Source organism: Bombus impatiens, unplaced genomic scaffold (assembly GCF_000188095.3).
Source record: "Bombus impatiens unplaced genomic scaffold, BIMP_2.2 scf_0197, whole genome shotgun sequence".
Taxonomy (NCBI): Eukaryota; Metazoa; Arthropoda; class Insecta; order Hymenoptera; family Apidae; genus Bombus; species Bombus impatiens.
The window spans coordinates 1,743,242-1,764,094 of NT_176616.1; the positions used below are offsets into that span (position 1 = coordinate 1,743,242).

Genomic DNA, 20,853 nt, shown 5'->3' on the forward strand with positions numbered 1-20,853 from the left:
AAGAAAAAATATTTCGTATAACACAACTGTTTTGTTCACGAAATGCTTCTAAAAATGTTCAAATACTTTCGTAGGCCTGTGTATCTCTTCTACCTTCTACGATATTTTCTTTGGTCGAATGGCGAAACTACTAGGAAAGTGGCGATATCGCAACAGACCAGCCAGCGTCACATAAATAATGCTCGCAATTAGTTAATACAAATTCGCCGCCGTGCGGCTGGACCGATTTCCGCGAGTTCTCGATTCTCGCTGCCGCAGCAAATTCTAGATTGCTAACAAAATTAAGTTCCTGGGCGAGCCAATAGTTCAGCGTCAGCCTCCGTGTGAAATATTTCCCTGCGCCTCGTAATGTCTGGCTCCTATGCAGGATCGACTAAAGAGACTGAAAATAACGAAGATAAAAGAAAATAATGAAATATCGAAGGAAAAGAAACAAAAAGGAAAAAATATAGCAAGTGAGAGAGAGAGAGAGAAAGACTAACGTGAAAAAAAAAGGAAATAGCAAGGCATTAGCGAGGCGCGATTCCGGCGCGATATTCAGCATTTTTCAACGCGATGGATATCGAGTTAAATTTAATGCAATTTCACGTTACATTATTCCGATAATCTTATCGCGCGTCATTGCCTATTGGACTTATGGAAGGGCTTTTATCTTCCGTCCGCTTGTACCCGCCTCCGTCGGTTCAGTTATCGCATTATTTCGCGCCCGATAGTTATTAATCGAATACCGATACAGCCTGAATAAATAGAAACTTCCGTTGAAATTGGAATTATCGAGCCGATCCGTGGGTCCCGCGTTTTTCGCGACCGTTGTGCTCCACTCTGCTGCGACAAGAAGTTGTAGTATGTGAATGACGGGGGTTTATGGAATCGAATTATTATCGAAATGGTGCTCGATTCGTTTATTTATTTTTACATATTCGGTTATTAACAATATACTCAGACGATTAACAATATATTCAACGTTCTTTTATTAGGACATCGACAAATTTGTTATTCCATCAAAACAGCATTTCGTGACAAAAAATGCTGCTTATATCTCCGAGCCTGGGAGAATAATCTCTCGGTTTTAGAGGGTAAATGAAAAAGACTTTAGTTATGATACACGTTATTCGATGTTTTATCACACAATAAAAATTGGTTTGAATGAATTAAAATTGCTCTTTTCGGTTAAAAAAGCAAAATGACAGAAAACAAATAATACGTCCAATATATCGTTTTATCCATTTCAAAAACAGGCCATTTGCTCTGTTAGACTTCCACATTAAGAATTCGAAGTGTCTATCTAATTTTCCTCGTGTTTCGCTTCAATTTCCATTCAGTGGACAAATCGACATACTCTTTACCTATTCATGCACTGGCCACTGTGGCTTCGTACACAGTGTGATATAACGTTGCCATTTCAAGATTTTACGCTAGTCCGGTGGATGCAATGTTATCCGAGCGTAAGGAAACGTGCTGCTTTCTCAGTATCGCATCCCTCTTCATAAATTCTGACCTCGTGTATTGATGTATGAATACGAGATGCGGATCCGTTAAATCAGAACGAGATACATCACGTCTGGGAACGAAACCCGGGATAGTATTTGTCTTATTTCTCGTTGTCTTTACGTTCTCCCCAGTGGTGAGTGTTTTCGGAATATTGCACGCTCTGCTCTCGCGCGATTGCATAATAAAATTACATTTTCACTATGTCGCGTATATCCCGCTTTAGTCGAACGAAATTTACCCATTTTTATTCTATACAATTTCAGCTATGGATCTTACTGATGAATGCTTTCTTTAAATTTCTAATTTCTCTTCTTACAGAAGAATTTCGAAAGGGCGCTAATTTCTTTTTTTATTAAGTTTATGTTCGTGATAAATACCTTGCAATTTGTATACCTGTACGTTTCCTGATTTTCAAATTTTACCTCTATAATCACGATAGTCGTGCTTCGTTACAGTACCAACGAAATTTCAAGAGGCTTTGTACACTGCTAGTTATAAGTATCAGGACGTCTACCGATATTTCAATACTTTGCTACTATTATTTCCTTTACATCATATCTAACATTATAGAAAGCCAAATAAAGTAAAATTTGTTCCAATTTTCGAATAAATATAATGAATATGTTCAACAGTGTATAACGTTCGTCGTATACTCATATAAATTTTCCATACTACGCGTTCGAATATTTTTACGATTCGCTATAATCTTAGATATAATTTCTCATCCGAAAAAATTGCTTCCGAGAAACAAGACTTCCTTCATGAAAATTCCCAAAACCAGGGACAATCGTGGTATGATCCCACAGAATTAAGCTCGATCTCGTCCATCTACAGAACGTCGACGTCCGCGCTACCAGATCCACTAGACACATGTAGAAAATTGGCGCGAGTATGGGGCGCGAGTCGGCCGGAAATGACGAAAGTCCTCCACCAGGGGCTACGTTTAATCAGAATAGCCGAGCTCCGTATCGGGCGCCACGGCTCGCATTAGTCCTGACACGGAATCGCCAACGGGTACCGTTTCGTACGAGCGAAAAGCGCCTGAGGGTGTTGGCCGCTGGCCAGATTGAGCTGACGAACTGGCTGAGCGCGTATCGCACGCCCACGTCTCCGCCAGCGATCCTTTATGTCCTCGCGGCGTCGCGGCCTGGAAACAGTCAGGTGGATGCGAATAATCCCGAAAGCAATTTGGCGGCAGCGCCGTTCAATCTACTCGCTCTCCTTGTCTACTCCTCTAAGAGTGTAGCGTGCGCGGCCCGGGCCTGTCTCGTTTCAGTTCACCGCAGCTTTCCTTTTCGCCCTCGTGTTCCTGCGCCGCGGATATCACCGAGCAGGCTGCGCTTTAACGAGGCAGACGAGTCCCGGCCAGAAGGAGGGAACTTCGACATTCTCGAGAGGACTCGAAAGTTGGTTTTAAGCCGTTATTAACGGATGCGTATGAACGCTGGCTGCAGATTCGATAGCTTGACCGCTCGAGAGTTGCTCGCTCCTCCTATATTCCTTTTGGTCTGCGCCTACGAGCATCGTTCGAGGGTGCCACTAATACGCGCCTGTCGAGCTATCGTTCCATCTTTTCACGGAATGCTGTACGATTCGTTTGCCGGTGGAAATGAATGCGCGTTTTGTCTTTGACTATTATCACGCTGGAAGTTACGTGCTTGCTTGTCTTGCTGCCTCAACGTATAACAATCGGATTGTTAGGTTTGGAATTTATTAGGAGGGTGGCTGTTGTCTTTGATGAAATTGTTGTGACGGTTGTTTGGATAGCTGTCTGATAGCAGGAGGATGGTGTTGATTAAGCGTAACGATTGATGCTGTGCTTGGTCTCGGCTGCGTTTAATGGAACACGTCTGAGAGGGTGAGCTCCGCGGGAATTAGACGCTTGGTGTGAAGTGGTTTGATACGGAATTGTAGACAAGCTGAATCTGAATGGAGCGCTAGGGATAGCGTACGATCTCAATTTTAAAGATTCTTTTAAAAATAGGAATGGTATAATTGATTATTTAGAAAGCTATATCTGCTAATTGAAATCGAGCTATAGCTAAGAATAAGTATCTTTCCGTAAAAGTTCAGGGCGTTGAAAGACCTTTATATTTGGTCTTCTTGCATTAGACGACAGAGTTATTTCCACTCATAGAGAGTTTTATCAGAAATGTTGCGAATAACTTTTGCTAAACTATAGTACGAAGACGAGAGTGGGTCATGTTTAGACACTTTTATGTTTAGAGACGAAATTGCTTCTGTTCCTAAATACGGCATGACGAGATTTATTGGGAACGTTATATATATATTCGTTACAGATTTTTCTAATTTCAACTCGTCTTACATCTTTTTATGTTACACCGAATCTTAATTTAACTTTAACTATGTTTTCTAAATATACTAATAAATATGTTTACGATATATGCACGAACGCTTCTCCTGTATTACGTTATAAATTCTATTTTTATTTTTTTAATTTTTGTTCGTTTTACGTATTGTCGTGTTAATGATATCATAGTGATTATACTGAGAAATTTGAAACCAATCTGAAAATGTATATAGAAATTACAAACACTTACTATACACAATAAATATACGCTTAATAAATAAGCAACATGTAGGCAGAGAAATAATCTTCGTGTCAATCGATCTCAATGATCAATGAGCAAATATAAAATTAGTGCTAAAAATGATTTCATTGAATATTCTGGCTTATTAATGCACTGAATAATTGAGTCTTTACTTCAGATATTTCTGCACGACACACGCAAATGCCCAAATTTCGTGAGCTTTATTTGAATTTTTTCTTAAGTAAGTCTAGAGAATGGGAAATGGGCTGGTAAATGACCAAAGTATTAATTACGCTCGATCTAACAATTGCGTTAGCATGCACGAGCAATCATAGCTCGTATTGTAGTTATAATGTTCGAGCTAGAGTCGGCCTAAGTGGATCTTAACGTATCATTGAACGATCTTAACGAGGCAGACGAGCGGTTCCTGCTCGCCGCCGCGCCTGGTAGGAAACTTCGGTATCCTCGAGTGCACTCCAAGTCCATCTTAGGCAGTCATTAACGGATGCACGGTGTAATGATACGTGCTTCAGCGGCCTGATCCCCATGAATGACGTCTCTACGCTTCTCAACGTTGCCCAATAACAATTAACAAGCAACCACGGTTTCAATAGCTCATATGGGTACTCGAGTGGTAAACACGTTTTCAAAGGCAATGACGGTCTTAATGCTCGATGATGGGCTACAATATTGTACCGACCAGACGAGAAGGCAATTGAACAGGATAGAGCGGTATAATTGTATTAGTGTGTCATTAAAATCTTTCAAAGAGCAGAACTGAAGAATATTCACTTACGTAAACTAAACTTGAACTGTTTGGAATTTACCCTATGTTGTCTAGAAGACGCGTACAGTTTTATAGATATCGTCTGAAGACTTGTGCCCATTTGTAAGGTTTTGGAATGTCTGAAGACCATTTGTGGAGAATCGATGGAATTCTGTGATGGAGCCCCGTCAATCACTCTAATGGTTCTCGTTATGAAGATGGAATATGTTGTTACGAGTATTGGCCAAACTAATACCGTGGCAGAAACGAGAAGACTATAAATGGACCTATATTAATAGTAATAGTTTCTACAGAAGATATAAATGACAGCAGTATTTTCCGGATGTTCGATGTATACGCATTAAAACGACCAATTTATTTAATAACAATAATAATAATAATATGTTCTAATGGTATACGTCTGAACCGATATAAAATGCCAAAATATTTCGTATAACACAAATAATGAATTTATAAAAGAATTTTATAAGTGATCGAATACTCTTCGCGAGCCTCTGTATACCGATAAGAAATCAATTTATAAGATATCGGATGAGAGATAGTTCATTAAGTATTTACAGGAATAGCCTCCGATAATGAGGCTGAATAACATGAAACCTCTTTAAGATCGAGCGTCAACGAGCAAGTAACGGAAAGTAATGACCGAGATCGGTTCGCGTTTAACGATTCCATCGCAGCCTCAATATTTCATCCAAATCTATCGTGCTCGAACGGAGCATCGCGGAATAACGAGCCAATCAGGCGCCATCAGTTCGCAGGAAGTTTAGCATTCCCGAGCGAGCCCGAAGGGGATCTTGAAAGCCTTATTACCGCTAGGGTCAGCCCCGTTAAGGCGTCTTTTGAAAATCTGATCGTGCTCGAACAAAGCGCCTCTTTCAGTTTCCCTCCCCTCTCTCTTCTGCCGTAGCCAAAAGCCTGCGCTCTTATCCAACGACACTCTAGAGTTCCATGTGATTTTGCGAAAATCCATTTTATTCCCCGCGATATCCGACTTTAATTTACCGTCCCGCTTCTGTATTATTAAGGATATTGGTTTCTGTGGCGCCTGCCACACTCGTGTAAGCATCGCGCAATATCCTGTTGCCAACACACACGTCCCTTGTATAGTATTCAGCTTAGTTAGATATTAGCCGTATTTAAACGTAAACAGACTACTATTGCGCAAAAGTGCTTGACTATTGGTCGACTCGTATCACTTTGTTCCTTTGTACGGGAAAATTCAGTGATGTGGCTTACTGTTTCGCTTTGAGCGAAATTGTTATTGCTTCTAGATACTATTGTTAGGATGAGAATTGCAATGGCGGTTTTAAATCAGTTCATTGTTGCCTTTTATGGGGATTGTACGTTGCGTTTACTACAACAAATACACTGATAACTGGTAGATGTTTACGCGAAATATTTTTATAAATATTAATAAAAAAGCGAAAATAGAAAAAATGTTTTGATTCGATTTTATATTGTATTATACGATTTTATATTTACACTTTATATGTTTACGCTTACACATGTTTGATAATAAAAAAAATCTCAATATATTTTATATTTGTTGCGTTTACGAAGACACGGCAAAATGCAGTTACGACTTTATTAACTATCGAATCGAACAGATTATACATTATGCGTTATATATTAACAGATTATATCAGGTTGTCCGAAAAGTTTCTTTCGTTTCATAAGGTGATAATAGATGAAAAACAATTTCTGCTTTATATTATTTTATTGAATTAGGTATGATCCATTTCGTTATATTTCTATTATTATGTTCATGCATAATTCAATAAACTAATATAAAACAAAAAACATTGTGAGTCTATTATTTCCTTATAATACGAAAGAAACTTTTTGGACAATCTAATACATTATTTGAGAGTTAGGCAAAAGTGTAACACGTTTCGAAACTTTGTACTCACTTTACTATATTAATCCTTAACCAGGCAGTTATGTAAGAGTATATTGAATCTGACAAATTGTTCTCTGTTAATCAGGTATTTTTACGATAGTTAATGCGATGTTATGTTCACAGCATTAAGGTAGTTTAAGATTTCAGTCTACCGCATCGTATACATTGCTGCTTTCATCGCGAATCTAATTAGAGTTCTATTACATGTATTACAATTTTCAGGTGAAACTCTATTATTTAGCAGCAGCAGCAGCGAGCAGCTCATTTCTCTCATTTATACATTAACGTAAAATTGCCTTAGAATACATTAATAAGTCTAACAATGGTATCGCATCCCACTAATGAAATTTTGCATATTCCATCCGACGCGCGAGAGCATTCCTCCTTATCGCATTCTCACCGCGGAGGAAAACATGCTTCAGAATAAATTCGCGTAACACATGTAATATTAATTACGATGTATGAAGAAGCTATAAATTCCCTTTATTTTCTAACAAATTTCTCGAGATCAAGTCAAAAAGTATTTGGAATATATTTCAATCTCTAATTAGTTGAAGGAAACATTTTTCTAAGAGTGATAGTGTCTTTCGTTTTTTAAAAGGATTACACTACCTTCTTTTCGGTTCAATAGTTTTCAACCAAACATAAAATTACTTTCACCTTTAAAACACTATATATAGTCTTCGTTGTGATTTATCTATCTATCTATCTTGTAATTTCTTCTTGTTCTTTAACCTAAAGATCTCGCAAACAGGGCATCGTTATCAAATGAACAATAGAATAAAAGAAAATACGGAAACTGGTCTAAAATCTACCCTTAAAAATATCTATAACTTTAGCTTCCAGAAAAATGGCAGAAAACATGTTAGAAACGAAGCGGAACTGTTGAGAAGGACAACTTTGAAGATAACTGTTACAAAACAATTCCAGTAAATAATTCCAATAGAAGTAGAGCAATTGTAATGTAAAAGATATTTTAAAATACACAAATTTCTAATATACAATATTTATATAATACACGTATATTTCTACTATATAATAGTACTTCTTATATTTCTAAATCATACTTCGTATTCACGTTCTCCACAACATCTCGCTTCGCTAAAAGCCATCGCACAGACGTTACACTATCAAACTCGTGCTTAATTCAGAGATAAGTTTCCACCACTGAATTGGCCCAAGAGTTTTGCGCTACGTGTAACCATCCAGGAGTTAGACGGCTTCAAGGAGAACGTAATCGAACGGAGCAGAAGTAATCGGAGAGGCAAGTGTCACTCTATAGCCCCGCTAAGCCTTTCATACTCAATTCCGTGTAACATCGATGCAAACAGGCAGACGGATAAAGACAGAGAGTCGGGTAGAGAAACAGAAAGGGAAACGGGCCATGTCGAATAGCGGCATCAACATCGGTCCAGGGTATCAGATCGTGAAGCGACGGACGAGACGCAGGATTATTCTCTGTACGTGATGCGTGAAATCCTCGGGTCAGACGAATGCGAGTAATTCCACGAGCGAGTTTCAAAACGACGACGTTCGATCTGTATCGCATGTACGAGTGCTGTATCGCTTCTCTGATCTCTCTGTTGCTAACTCCGTTTTGGATCGGTTTAAGCTCTCTTAATGAGACGGCTCTGGCTATTTCCGGATGGTAAAAATCATACTATACTCGCGGCTTTCGTTCTTTGCCATCAACCCTATCGGGCGAAGACAGGAAATTTAACGACACGCTCGAAATGTCGCGGTATTTTCATTTCGTTTTTACATTTTGTCCTTTTTTCTCTCGGTGTTTCCCTTCTTTTTTTTTCTAATTTCACGGATGGGTTATTTCAGCAATTTTAATACCTTTCAGCGTTTGTCTCTGGGTTTGTTTGCTGTAATTGTCGCTATGCTTGTATGCATGTTATTGTTTTTTTTATTTTACTCTTTCTTTCTCGTCTCTCTTTGTCCCTTGAAATTAGTTGGATGGATTTGAAATCGAGGTTTTAATCGCGAGTGTTAGATACGTGAAGAGTGAGATAGATTTCGGCTGTTTGTTAAAACGTTACGATCGACAAGAGGATTATAATGAAATATCGAGTTTTACGAATGCACCGCGGGATACGAAAGCATCTGGTTATTGGGATCGAAGCACAGAAAGGCTTTTATAATATCGCCCGTTTATGCGGAAATTCCCCGCGAATTTATCTGCACGAGCACAATACACCCCGGAAATATAATTAATTCGAAATGTAAATACCTAAACACGGTTACTGCTCTATTGTACAATTGATGCGAAAGTCGTTAGCGCTGGACGAAAATCGCCGCATATGCACAGTAATATACCTGTAGAAGTATATGAACCGCAATGAAACTAAAAATCTATCCACGTCCATCTATTTCGAAATAAAATATTTCTCGGATAAGCATGAATCGTTCAACGAGAAAAAGTGGTACGAAATGTATGAATATTTGAAATTGACTAATGCAACGAGACCATCTAACGCGTCTAATTCACAAAGTGCATTTTCTGATATGCACAGAATATTTCGATAACGATCGGCAATGACATCGATCGCCATTAATTGTCATCTGTTCTGGTCATTTGTCGTGGTCATTTGCCTCTTGAGTACGATAAAACACAAAGTGGGAGAGAAAGAGAGTAGGAATAAAAACTGAACTAATCGCGTGGCTACGTGTCGCGAATAATGAAAAACTCTGTCGACTTATTGCTTCGTGGCGGTTCTAATGAGCCAGGGAGCCGAACTAATCATCGTCGACCTCATTGATCAATGGTCCGACGTTGAACGGGCTAGAAAACAAATTTAGAACGACCTTGGTTAATTAACGGGAGTATTCGTGTAACCATTGCTACGCTATTATTCTTTCTTTTTTCTTTTTTTTTTTTCAAGATTCCCGTTTTAACCTCCGTTTGCAGGGTAGAACGGGAGGAAGAAATTCACGACGTTAAAAATCGTCGGAGAGAAACGTACCGCGACTCGACGATAACGAATGAGTAATATTAAGATAGTTTGTTCCATCGTGACGTTTATATTGCCGATGATAAAGCCCGAAATGTGGAATATATTGTTCGAGCTCGGTAAAGTGGAAAGAGAGTAGCAGTGGTTAAGGTTAACCATGATCAGACAAAGGAGAAATGTATATACTTTATAATACTTAAGAGTATTATAGAAACAGAGACTCTCGGTACGAGACGAATTTCAAGGAGATACTTTTATCGAGTTCCTTCGTTTATCTTCCTCCATCGTTCGTCAATGTAACCCATGTATGAATTAATATCTCTTCGTATTATTACGTTTTCATCGTATGCTTCAGACAATGGATCTGAAGAGTAATATATTATTCCAGGCAAACGAGATTACTTCATTATACTAATTATACACGATTATCGAATAATGTACGTATATTTTTTAACGTGAACAACAGACAAATGTAATTGCCACCGATCATTGCAATTACCCGTTTCCGCGTTATAAAAATCCAATTAAACGCAACACGAAATTGAATCGGCCGGTCAAAGGAACAGCTCTTCAAACAAAAATCAAGTCGCTTAAAGCAGCTTTTAATTCGATCGTGCACCGAGCATTCGCAAAGACCGTTCGTTTCGTTCGTTCCGTTAAAAAACAAGCGACCAGGTCGCGGGGGGTGACGTCAATTTGATGAATACCGCAAATTCGTCGAACATCGTTCGCGAGTGTATCGATTGCAGCCGGCGGCAGCGAGAAGCGTTTTGCGCGTCTTACGCTGAATTTTATTTATGATGCGATAAATTTGCCATCAATAATGATCTGGCCATTGTAAATCGACAGATGCAACAGATGGCGTTCCTTCATAGAAGTTGTACTTATCCCACTATACATGAACGTGTATTTATATATACACGTAAGCTGCAAAATATACGAGCTAAATAATATCAACTTTTGATTTCTTATAAAATCATAAGATGCGATATAATGAGTTAAATTTTATTATTTCTTGCGTTTACTAAGTATCAACAATAAGTCAAGGTATCAATAATAAGTGTTAGTATGTTAAAAAGTTTGCAAAATAAATTAAATACATATAGAACAAACGAAATAAATACATGTGAAATATATATCCCTTTATCGTTTTTGGTTCTAATAGAAGAACTAAAAACAAATGGAATGAATTAAGTAGAGAAATGAAAGGAAAATATGTATATATACACGAAAATGCAAGTAAGATATAGCCCAGAGAAAGCTTTGATTATCGTGTGATTATTCAGAAAAAATAAAAAGATACGAGAAGTTCGTAATATCAATAGAAAGTTATGAACTGGGTTTCATAATAACCAAACTTTTCGTTATTTTTATATCACGACAAGGAAGAACGAGAGATCTTGCAAAGCACAGATGCTTCAAAGTTTTCGTATACGTGGTCAACTTACGCACGCACGCACGCTCGTATAACTCTAAACTACAGTAAGTAATCGAATAGCGGTTCAACGATAAACTATCACCTCGGCTCGTAAACTTGTACGTTCGATCGATCCGAATTACTTAGAGGTATCGTTTGCCACGACGAAGATAAAAATATGACCTATCCCGCATCGTTCGTGGCTTACGCGTTCCTTTCCATCCAGGTGGTTAAATAAAAAATCACACGACACTGTAACGATTTTTCAGCTTCCTACAACGTGGTTTAAGGGTCACGATGATGTGCCGTAACCTGATCGTTTTATTTTACTATACACGTTTTCCAAGGATTCCGAATTCTTCCCATGTTACTGATTAAATCACTTTTAGGAATCTTTGGGAGGGAGCGGTTTAATCAGTTAAAAGGCAAGTAACGAACAGCGAAAGCATAGCTAGCGGTAAAACTCGCAATGGATGTTCTTTTTCTGTTTTGAATGTGGGAATGTCATGTTTGAAAATCTATGACAAAACACTCGACACGTATCTATACAGATTGTAATGAAAAATTAAAATCGTTTACATTGTTACCATTTAAGCTTTTACGATAGTTTATGAGTTATATGTACATTTAACTGTATTTTCTGGATGCGTTTGTACTTCCTGTTCTGTATTTTTGTTTTCTATAAATATTTTCTAGTGCTCTTATCCGTTTAATCATTGTACCATTCTATTGTGATTTATAAATTTGTTTACAACAATTATTACTTCTTAGTTCCTCTATAAGAACTAGAGGCGATAATCATTCACAATTTTTCACTCATGATGAAAAAGGGTCGAAAACGATTTCTGAACTTCATCCCTTACGTTCTAATTCTTGTTGGAAAAGCACAAGCGTGTATCGACTCTTAATTTTCGTAAAATTCATTCTTGCGAATTTGTTGAATTTTGTTATCGATCGTTCGAACGTATAACAAAAAAACTGGTGAAATATGTGAGGTGAATATTAAACGTGTTAGTTGGTTTATTAAAGAGACGAGTGATAAAATTGTAATAGTCAGAGTATATTAAAATTACTTTAAGTACAGAGATAGTGTATGCCGATCGTAATCGTACCTCGCTCAATGCTACTATTTGACTACATGATTGTCCTAGAGAGCACGTTCGTTTATTTGTATCGACCGATGTTATTATAAAAAGTTGAAATGTAACTCCGGTTGACGATTACAAATAGCGGCGATAATATTTTGTCTGGAGTTCGTTTACCTTTGAACCTAGCAAACCAAAACAACGTTGGTATTCCAAAGCACAATAATACGAGTCTTTTCCGATTCAAATCTTCCGTTGACTCAGGTGCCACTATATATGCAAAATCGTTTTTTAATAAACTACGCTATAATATCAATGATACGAGATGTTATTTCGCGGCGGTGCGGTGGTTTAATGCCCGTTAAGCAATGAAATTTAATTAATCTGGATCACCGAGATCGGAGGAGCGCTCAAGCTGTCATTGTCCTCTCGAACATTGTTTTTCAATGACTAATTACGTATAAGGTTGGTATTAATTACTCGCGATTCTCGTTGCCGCACCGCGGCGTCACCGCAAATAACCGCGAAACGAAAACTCGGTTTGTACGCGAACATTCTCGAACAATGTGGGGGTAGAAGCTTCAATTCCCTCATGGTACATTGTACGCGATGTGCCCAAGTAAAAAACTATGATTAATCATGTGCATTTACTACACAAAAAAATAAAAAAAAGCACAAGCGAAATATATGAAGAACAGAAACAAAAAATTATAAAGGGAACAAAAGGAGTAAAAAAATACCACGTATCGTAGGTTTTATTTTTATCAGTTTTCCAACGCCGACATATTTCCCTGTGAAATTGGCTGGAAAACTTTTACGCGCTGGTCGCGTAATATTGACCTCGGTTTGTTCGTACGTAAATAAATGCGATTAATTGTAACATCGCGCGAGACTTTTTCGTCGCTTCGGTTCTCACACGATACATCGAGCTTTTATAAATCATCCGGCCGCCCAGCCCAGTTTTGATCGTGTGATTTATGGATCAATTGTTTCGTACTCCATTGAAACGCGGGTATCATTCGAGCAGCGACGACCTCGAGCGGAAGGAGGGCACGAAATTCGATGAATTTCACCGAGCTACCATTTCCTACTGTTTCGATAATTATCGATAGCTCGTAGAAGGTTTGAAGTCAAAGAATCATTAAGGTATCTGCTGAAATACAAAACTTGTTTCCAACAAATGACCAATGTTTGTCTAATATCGACAATAATTGCTTTCTTCGATTTTTCCATTCCTATTTCATCTTCTCTTCTATGTCAAAAGAACTCGTGCTAAGACGCTATTCCGAAATTCAGTTATATTATTTGGAAATTCTATTTTTAAGGTACGAAGAAAAAATTTTGAGGACTTTAATATTTTTCAAAATCTCTCACATTGTTCCGTAGTAAAATAAATTATGTGATGATACAAACGAAGTATTGCAAAACCAGAAGGTCTAGCTTTATGAATAAATTATTCAAATAATTTATTCCACTATTTCTCTTCAGAAAATTCTGCTTAACATCGCGATATTGCACTTATTTTTCTTATATTCTACCCCTTAAGAAACGTGCTACTGAATAATATGTTATTAAAATAAATTTAACCAAAATTCCGTAAGAACCTTCAACTGCAAATATCATTAAGTCTCTGTAAAAAATTTTACTTCCTACAGACACCTATCAAGATCGAAAGAAACGTAAATTAGGCAACGCATTTGTGAAACGTGGTATTTTCCATCAAGCGACGGTATCGCATCGCGTACAACGTATTCGTACGTCGTTTGAACTTGATTCGTGTTTATGCGCTGTAAGTAAAACGGTATTTGCCAGCGGGCACTCTTAACCGACAGGTCGCTTTAAAGTCGCGTTCGTGAGCAGCCAAAGCAAATTTCGCGGCTTTAAAGCGGCGCCGATTTCGAGCGGATGTGCAGTAATGAGTAAGCGATGCGTGAAGCCGAGCTGCGCAACCGTCGCAGCCGGAAGCAAGCCCTATTTGTATTGCCGTACCGCAACGATAGTGCATACCGCACGTTAATGTTAGGCGTACGCAGCGTTTCTGAATGTGATTTTATCGCCGCAGTTTCGCGAATACGCGGTCGCCATTCTTTCCTCCGCGACCTCGACGTATAGCAGATTTTGAGCATTCTGGTACGTATGAGTGGATCTTCTGATTGCAAGCTACGAATTTGGTTGGGAAATTCAAGGGAGGAACGGAATGACGTAGTACGAGGCGCTTTTAGAGAAGATTAGCGGTTAAACGTTGTGTTTTTTGTAATGGCACATTCAGGGAAACCTATCTATATTATAGAGGAAAATTTTTAAAGTGGAATTTATAAGATTCTTTCAATCACTTTATTTCTTTCTTATAATGTAAGTTATAATACAAATTACTTCGTGATAAACGAAGTAAGAATAAATGTCGAAGAATTCAGTTTTACAAATTAACAATCTATTCGACCAGTTTATAATACGAATTTTCCTATTAGGTTTCCATTAATAATTTCCTGGCAACATAATAACTTATCGAAGAATCTCACAGCTTTCAAATATTCTGCTAGTAGAATGTACATTCAGTACTCTATTATAGACTCTGCTAATACCCTATGCTTGCATTATTTCGTACAATAAAAGCGTTATTAACATTTTGAATATTTCGATTATCGATCGGTAATGTTAAAATTTGATCTTGGAAACTACGATGGCTATGGTTCATGATTTTTGAATTATCGCGATTACCAAGCAGCACCCTCTCGCTCAGTCTCGATAAATACCATACGGTATTAAAATATAACAGCAAATTTGTTGTTCACGTATCGATTCGCAAGTTCGTTTGAACAAGCCCCGACTCAACGATGCGCACGGGAATTTCCGAAAGTTCTACGACGAAATATCCACAATAACTCGTTGAAGCTACTAAACTTCGACGTTTCGAGCGGTGAAAAGAGTCGTGTTCTAGTCGATCACTGGTGCCAAAAAAAAAGAAAAAAAAATAGCGGGAGAGAGAGAAGCATCCTCAACGTCGACGTGTTCGAAGTACCGACGAGGTGTATGATCAATCGTTTACGCGTAACGTCGAATCGTACGTAACCGTTTTGCAAACTGCAAACGCGCTCTAACATGTTCTGCTTGGCGTTGCGTTATTGCTTCTGACGCAGTATAACCACGGAATTTATACAGAGCTTCCTATATGCAAATGTATGGTGCACCCGAAGCTCTGAGCTTTTAATCGCGAATCGTCCCAGTTTAACCATCTAGCGAATTCATTGCTGCAAACGACATTGAAATCAGAATATTTTTGTACAATTCTCAAGAATCGTCGCTCTATATTCTTCTTGTGACCTCGATGATTTTTGATCGAAAGAGGAGGGTTTATAACAGAAAATCTTCTGAACAGAAGATCTTTTCAGGAAAGGAAAATGGTATTTCGCCATTCTCAAGTTTCTTTAGGCAAATATTCGTCGTATTACAGAATTACTGTATGTTTTGTTTGTAATTATGCTACAGGAGATCGATATTTAATTAAATCAGGAAAACGTGATCATTGTAGTTAAAATTATTTTTGAAGACAAAATATTTTCAAACTAGACTGATGTACTTTGAACGATATACCTTCATTTTTACTAAAATTTAATATTTTAATAAAATAATTAAAACTATAGATATTTCTCTTTTCCGTTGCTGCTATCATATATACTGATTCGTTTCTTCATATCCTTGAGTCCTTGTTTAAAACAGCCACGGCAATACCTAAATAATAGTCTTGTCAACAGTCCTATACCTATTTTGTAGACTCAGTTAATTTTCATTCGACGATAATTCATTCTCTTCTAATACGAGCTTTGCATCCGACTATCAGAATACATTCTTAGATAAAATATCGGAAACTCTGACTAGGATCGAGGCACGTTACAAGACACTCATTCTTTTTCCTACCACTGTTCCTCGTGTCTTGTTCATTTTTTAATATTTTCCACCCTCCCCCTTATTCGTTGACAAGCGTTAATCGCGGCAAATTGAATGCTCGACGCTAATTTTATGCGTGTTTTAATTTGTCGATCGGATGCACGAAGTCGATTACCGGGATTGATTAAATTTTCATTTAATTAAAATTGTTATAATCGCTTACAGCATGGAAAGTCAGCATCTTCGGCATTTTTCGTAACGGAACGTTTGTTTTGGGATTAAGGGAAAAGTTCCGAAGCGTGGTTCGAGACGCTATGAATATTTTGTTGTCCTACCGGGTCTGTTTCCGAGAAAGAAGGTTCCAAAGTCGAGGTCGTTGATCGTGCTCGAGTATTACACATAAACATGAACTCGGTTCGATGTAACTGTTTATACGTAAAATCCAACGAGACAGAGAAATTTTTAGGACGTTAGGGTTGGAATCAGCAGATTTCTTGATACCAGTCCAGAACCGTACGTATGTTCAAGCGAAAAGAAAATCTCTATTACTCCTTCGAATATTTTTGTTTTAAGGAAGAGTATTCTGACGAAGTCGCCTATCCCGGAATTCTTACTTCCATACATTTGAAATTCGAAGACGACTAGTATACGGAAGAGAATCGTCTGAATATCAAGAACAATGAATCTGACTACTGAATAAATAATAGAATTTACTTGGTTTAGAGTTCGAAATATATCCATTGAAAAAGATATAGTACGGGTCAAGATATTATAACGAGATTGTGCTATTTAGAACCGTACAATGTAATCTATGTTCAAATTTCGATTGAGAAATTTCCATAGAGATCTACCATTAATAATGTTTCACTTACAGGTAAAAAGAAAAAGACAGAGAGAAGAAAGAATAAGGAGAATCTCGACAGCGGCTGATATAAGGAATTTCGTTTACGCTTCTACGGTTGGGAATAATATTATACATCATATTATAATACATAATTATAGCACCATTCACTGATAAGAAATTTTGAAAAATAGCTATGCAACTGATTAAAACCTACTCGGTATTCATCAACAGTTCAGGAAAAGTTACAAATTTCTGATCAAGATTTCAATCTTTATTCCACTCTTCGCTTATCTCATTATTCAATATAAGCAAAGTCTCTAAGTCTCTTCTTATAACAACACCGTAGCTTTCAATAGATTATCTATTTGCATTTCTATCAATTTATTTATCTCGATCCTAAACACACTCACAACATATTCATTTCAAATCCTGACTAATTTTACAATGTTTCAATTTACAATTTTACAATTTACCCATATAGTATCTTAAACTGTACTTTCCAGTTCTCCAACAGAATTCACGCGTTTTCCGATGGAAAACGAGCAAGAAACAATCCTTCAACGAACCTTTCGACCCTTTAACGCCTATTCCCCGGAGAACTACCACGTTAAAACGTTCGCCACGCGAAGTCTCGGCCCCGTGTATCCTAGCTTCTAAATTCTTACATGCAAAATCGTTGGTGGCGATCAATGGGTGGCACGCCGCGAGGAGATTGCAGCTGATGGGCAGAATAGGCGGCGAAGCTTGGCCACGGCATTCAACGAGGCTAACTCTATCCCGGCAAATTACATTTCCATCCCCGTACGTGATAGGTGCAGCAAACATGCCCGTCAACGTCCGACCGAGTTTCTCCCTGATTAGTTACACTCGACGCTCGGATTATATTTCCAAAGGCAATTAATTAACCAACTTCCTCGGGGTCGCTTATGACCGCGTCGCGCTACGTGTCACGATATCGTGGATAGCCGGCAGTGGACATTGAAGGACAGCGTCCAATAAAACTGGGTGGTCGCTACGGAAGGAAAGAGAGGGGAAAATGAAATTTCTTGCGGAGCGAAACATCGACTGAGACGTCCACAGGACCACCTTAATGGAAACTGTCGCCGAAAACGTCAGGGTAAAGCCGTACTGGCTGATCAATCGTACGGTTGGACTACTTTCGATGAACTCTTATATCGTCCACCTACATCTTCCTTATTCCAATCATTTCTATCGCTCGGTTTTTGTATTTCATACATTTCCAGGTTTCGTTGAATGTCTAGAATTGTTGACTCTTACAAACTAGACATTTTTCGTTGGAATATCTTCAGAATCGTGGAGAGGTAGAGTTGTGAGATAGTTTCGATATCAAAGTAAAACTATGGTTTGGTATATTAAATAAATTTTAAGGTGCAAAGTACACTAAACAAGATGGAATGTTGTGCGATGGAATGCGATGCGGGATAACCTGGGCCAAATTCAGGGACTTCATTAACCAAATTTAACAATTATGGCAGATCCGATCTTCACTGTAATGTATATACATATATATGTAATTTTAACACTAACAATTTTCTCTTTTTTATCATCTTTCTTCGTTCATTTTAGGAAAATTACTTAGAAATTATCGACACATTATTTTGTCATGTTTTTCTCAAAACTTGGATGGGTATGAATTTCTTTTTCACCCCCAAATCGAAAACACTCGGTCCTTCTAATTACTTCTAGCACTCAAAGTTCAATCTAATAGGTTATTTAATTGTTTTATAATTAAACATTTCCTAATTGCCATTTCAAAAGAAACTTCTTAAAAATTGCATTCGATATCTGTGGTTGAATTAGAATATGAAATTCGTGGAGTTTTCCCGCGTTCCAGGGCTGTTAACTTATCAGGCTTCCAGCGGCGGAAATATTGAAGTTTCTAGTTCGATGTCGTCGCGTGAAACGAGGGGAATTGCATTGCAATGTTCGCGTAATTTTCGTCGATGAATTTGTAGGACAAACGAGCGCCGCTGACATAATACCATGTTAAATTTATTCCGATCGAGTGTCAGAACTGTGTCACTTTGTGCATCGTAAGTTTACGCCGGTTTCGAATGGACAGCGTTGTTCGAACGAGAGATCCGCGGATATTTCACGTTGTAGAGTGAATAACCAAAAAACGAATGTCGGTCCGTGATAAACTTGGCCCGACTGACCAGCGGTAAACTCCTCTACTAGTTCCGAGCATATATACGGGCTGTCAGCTCGCGTTACGCGTCTGCATCGACGCGTTCACCCCGCTGGAAATATTTCACGATAACCCGGATAGGGTTAAACGGGATATCATTTAATTTCCCGTTAGCCCGCGTGAACATTTTGTTCCGTTTGCACCGTGTTAATTACGAACGCGTCAAGCCCCGCCGATATACTTCCGTTCGCCATGCGCGTACATTCGAACGGAGTAAATCTCGCGTTAATTCCATGAATAATAGCACGACTAACAGAGGCGAGCCTTTTTAGAATGTTTCGATAAGGACTAAACACTTCTTCTTTTAGAGAAACAAACATTCCCCTCTTACAGAAGCTATTTATGTCTCGAAGGTGAAAGAATATCATCTTGAAAAAATAAAAATATCCACTCACCCAATCAAGTGTCCTTCGCACGGGGACAGCCGTAGAGCTGGCTGGTTGTTATCCTCGACGGTAGCGCCTCGTCACACATCCGATCGCCTCAGGATCGTTTCCCGAACTCGCATCGAATTATCGTCGATTGATACATCTTCCGTTTCGTCACTGAGTTTTTCCTCATTCCGTTTCCTTCACAGAAAACTAATCTTTCTTTCCTTGAAAATTTCCTCTCTCAACGTTGTACACCGTCCGGCGCAATGTCACACGTGATCGACTCCGATCGCGGATTACGACGCAACAATAACACGCGATATCGTGACGAAAACAAATCGAACAGTTTACAATTTGATCGTTGTATATATGGTAAAAGGAAGCGCGTGAAGGAGAAGGGGGATTGTTCTACGAATGAGGGGCTGTTCGGGTCGAGGCCCGAGGCAAAACAAAAACGAGACACAGGTAGCGATGTTACGCACGCGGTGGCCAGTCGCAGACTGAACTCGCGATCCGCGAGTAGCATCGATTTCGATGGAGGGGGAAAGGACTACGGGCCGTGACTGGAAGGGTGGGGTAGGGAGGGCTGGGAGGGCGCGCACGGGGCGAAAGGGACGAGAGCGGACGAGGCACAACGAGAGGAGCAGTCAAGCTATACGGGTGTCTAACAGCCGCGTTGGACGAGAGCTTATTTTGCCCGTGAGAGAACTGCTCTGCAGGCGTGAGAGACTCCTAGGCGTGAAAATACCTAGTCCTCCCGTAAATTCTTATTATAAAGTATTATACGTTGTTTGAGAAAGAGATAAGATAAGGTGTGGACGAAGTGAATGGCAATCGTTTTAGGAGACTTATATGGTTGTATAGATTGGTAATTGTAAATAGAAGTTCGTCTGATTTTATTGTCATGGAAAGGAATTAGCTTCTCGAATAACTAGTTTCTACAATATTACTATAAAGTATTGGATTGTCTTGGGAGGAAGATAAGTTAGATGTGTTAATGGCAATCGTTGCGAGAGACTTGGTCCGTTGCATAAATTGATAGAAGTTTGTGTTATCTAATCGTTATGTACAGCGTTAGATGTTTCTAAAATATTATTATATAGTATTGTAGAGTGTGGAGGTTCTTCGGAGAAGGAAGAAGTTGTAGATATAGCAAATAGTAATTGTTTCAGGAGATTCGTATCGTAAAAGTTTGTCTATTTTTATTATCATAAAGGCAGATTGTACGGTATTAGATATTTCTAAAGTGTCGGATGATATGTTTGAAGGAAAGAGTATCGTTTCTATCAATCAATGATTTCATAAACTTTACCGTATAACGTAATAATTCTTCACCATTGTTAATTTAATATTGC

General features: G+C 38.5%; 1 protein-coding gene across 2 annotated transcripts in view; it reads right to left on the reverse strand.

Moving 5' to 3' along the window:
• The window catches only part of LOC100745371 (discoidin domain-containing receptor 2), a 143,537-nt gene extending 123,529 nt beyond the window's left edge, over positions 1-20,008 (reverse strand). For both annotated transcript variants that reach the window (XM_033319640.1, XM_012382938.3), the window contains exon 1: positions 19,523-20,008. The gene's annotated coding sequence lies outside the window, so the exon portion shown is untranslated. The remainder of the gene's footprint in view (positions 1-19,522) is intronic.
• Between the last annotated feature and the right edge of the window lie 845 nt (positions 20,009-20,853).